Here is a 3,714-nt window from a genome sequence, read left to right on the forward strand (position 1 = left end):
GAATGAAAAGGAGAGAGGGAGGCAAACCTTACACCGCATGTAGACAACCTTGCTAACAAGGCTCATGTATCTCAATCACCGCAAACAATATCAATCTCGGCTAAAATATGCATGGCAACACTCCTCACAATAACGATGCCAGGGGCCACACACAATGACTGACATTTGCTGACAAATAGACTTAATTTAGATGTAACTCTGTTTCGTGTCATTAATTTTCTTCTCACCTTAGACACACACACACACACACACACGCACACACACACATGTGAGTGCACTCATTGTCATAACACATTCCCAAGCCCCTTATCCTAATCTCAACCATAACAACAATATGCACAAATCTAATCTCAACCTTGGAACCAAACCTTGACCTTCAAACACCCGCGGAGCTGCGAGGATCAGCCAAAATGGCCTAACAACAAAGAAATGTCCTCACGAAGATAGTATTGAACGGAAATGTGTCCACAACGCCATGGAAAGACATGTGCACACACACAATATCTTTCTCTTTCACTCTTTTTGTAAATGATAAGGTTCGGGTTCTGACTGACAGGCAATCCAGCCTCCCTGCATCTTCGTGCTCTCTTCCTTTCTTTCTCTCCTTCCCTCCCATTTTCTGAGCTTCCCTCTGCTCTCATTCTGCCCGTCAGCATTATAAAGCTCCATACCATGCACACACACACTCACGCACACACAGATAGATGCATGGAGGGAGGAGAAATTAGGAGGAGAGGAGGCCTTGAGTCTTAGCTGACACAATGTCTCTAAGCTACTGTAACTGAATTTTTTTTTTTTTTTAGATTCCGCGGTTCATAATAGGGACTTGAACATCACCATGGATGCACTGCTGACAGGGCAGATGATGAGTCTTCCAATGAGTTATAGCTTCTCTCCCCATGGCAGATAGTGGCTTCCAAATGTTTGACAGTAGTCAAATGTGCAACTGACAAAAAAGGCTCTTGTAGTCTAAGGCTGGGAACATGAGCAGGGGCCAGTGGAATGGGATGAATCATTACATCTAATAAGCACACGGTTTCCATTTAGGCCACTTACTGTAAGGTGTGTATCACATGACAATGAACGATTGGTTACTACTCCTGCCTGCAGAATTTCCTTTTAAATGTTACATGTTCCCTGAAGACTGCCTGCATCACATGGTTGGGATACATTACTTTCCATGATGCTATAAAACAGTATGAAATCTTATGATAATGCTTATGTAATGCTAAATAGGACATCAGATTCTTCATGACTGCACAGGATCATAAGAGCCCTCTGGCTGGCTGGTTAGGTTACATTTTTACATTTTGACTTTTTACATGTCTGGCTATGACGAAAGGGCGTCTCCGAAAAAATTGCATAAATTAAAAAAAAAAAAAACTAAATTCCAACTATAAATATTTTAAAGAAATTGTTTAATTTGTTATTAATTAGATAAATGGACATTTTTTTCATGGCTGCATAGGTTTTTAGGAAACAGGATTGCCTTAAACATCTTTGTACAAAAGTATTATAGTACTACAGTCACAATGAGCAAATATAATGATTTTTAAAAGGAGTGTTAAAATGTTACAAATGTGATGTAATATGTATGAGGTTTACACAGTTAAACAATACCTGGGCCAAATTTTGTAAGGCTAGTACAGTCAGACAGCTGGAGCTGCACTGAATGGCAAACACTGCAACAATAATAACAGCTCTTCTGCTTTTTCATAAATCTGGTTTCCATTCCAACCTATAACCTCTGATCCTGCCTATTATCCACTTGGTTGAGCTTTGTGAGCTGGGCACTGAAGTGTTGAGAGTCAAGCCACCAAGGCCCAACCCCATTTCTATTTCTTTCCCTACCACGGGCTTTTAACTGTTCTTTAAAACGGGGGTTTAAGTGCTGAAATGAGACAATCTTCAGCACCCCTGTGCATCATCAGTAGTTGACAACTGTGTTTGAGTAAACACAATGCTGTCTTCCACTATGGTGCATTTGTGTGTTGGTTTGTTTGCGTTATAGTTCTGATGAACTGATGAAGAAAATTATTACATTTACAGGTTTCTTCTCCATCTCTTGCCACTGTGATTCATTAGATATGATTATTTCTCATACCACTTCAGTTTAATCAGTTTAAAGGGCTATATAGGCCTGCCACTTTGCCGTACCCCTAGAGCCGTAAGAGAGTCAGGAGGGTTGGCACTGGGCTTAAATATCAGCTTTGTGTTATCAGCAGAGGGAGTGAAATAGATTTGGAGTTATAAAAAGGATACAGATCAGTGCCAAAGTGACAGATGTGAGGGCGAACAGGAAATATGCTCAGGCTTTTGTGTAATGTAAAATCTTTTTCAGTATTGTGGGCTTAAAGAATATATACACATTTGGCCTGGTAAAAACCCTGAACGTGTTCAGCCCAACACGGCGAACCCACAAGTGCATGAAGTCTTAGTATTTGGCTCGAAGCTGTGCCCCTCTATACAGGCCTAGTGTTGTTTTTTCAGAGTAACTTGGTTAAAATGACTCTTCCATTTAGGTTTCAGGCCTATTCCAACTCTAGTTAATCCCTTGCCCTATTAGCTCTCTGAAAGGGGAGGGGGGGTTATGTAACTATTCTGGTTCCAGGTACAACATGTAAACATAATGACATGTTTTTCTCATGCATACACTGTAACTTCATATTTGCTGCTGAGCTTTCATTGGGTAATTATATATATATGTATTCTGTCTCCTGTATATTTGTGTTCTGTTTTAGCTCTGTGTATTCACACTTTTTTTTTTTTGTCCAGCCACACACTGAACACTGAACATCAAGTGTTTACTCGAGGAGTTCCTCTCACTCTGATCTCCAAGTGACTTGTTGCTGGTAACCAGAAACAGCTCCAGTCACAGCGAAACCTGCCTACACACAGAATATTTCTCGAGGTGAGACTAAGAGAAAGAAAGAGAGAGAGAGAGGGAGAGAGAGAGAGACACCGACATAGAATATGGAAAACTGTGCGACTGTGTGTGTGTGTGTGTGTGTGTATCGTGAGAGGTGCTGCTGTGTATGCCATCACTCCAAGTTCAGGCTTGTGCTGCTGTTTTTTGCTGCACTGCAGAGGCCTGTGCTGCCTCTTGCTCACAACTTTAGACTGGTTTCCCCGGCAACCAGGGTGTCTGCACATGGAGAGCAACTAACTTCTCTAGATGAGAGCCTTTGTCAGTACAGTCACGATCACTAAGAAAGAGAGAGAGAGAGGGAGCGAGGCAGATAGAGTGAGATGGGATAGCACAAACTATTGCCCATATATCACTTATATATCTTGGTGAGGCATAAATTGCTATTTGTCCAACCAAGTGGCCAAATCTTCTCAAGTTATAGTAGCACAATATCCATCTCTATCTCTCCCATCCACATTGAATGCACACACACACACACACACACACACACACCGAGATACAGAGGAACATTTTGCTGTTACCACAATGAGATCAAATTTAACTCAGCATAAAATTAGCAAAATAACATTTCAGCCAAGATTTATGAAGAAAATCTAGTTAGCTAGTCTGAGATGTACAGCAGCCGCGTCGCCATGTGTAAAAATAGTTGCACTCTGAACTTTGAAGAGGCTTGAGTCACAGTCATTCGCTGTGAAATAGCAATGAAGCAAATTGCTTTTTTCCAGTGCTATGGGGCTGATGGAAGTATATAGTTGTTAAGAACTGTAATTTTCCGGTCATTATTT

This window comes from Anabas testudineus, chromosome 6 (genome assembly GCF_900324465.2).
Source record: "Anabas testudineus chromosome 6, fAnaTes1.2, whole genome shotgun sequence".
Lineage (NCBI taxonomy): Eukaryota > Metazoa > Chordata > Actinopteri > Anabantiformes > Anabantidae > Anabas > Anabas testudineus.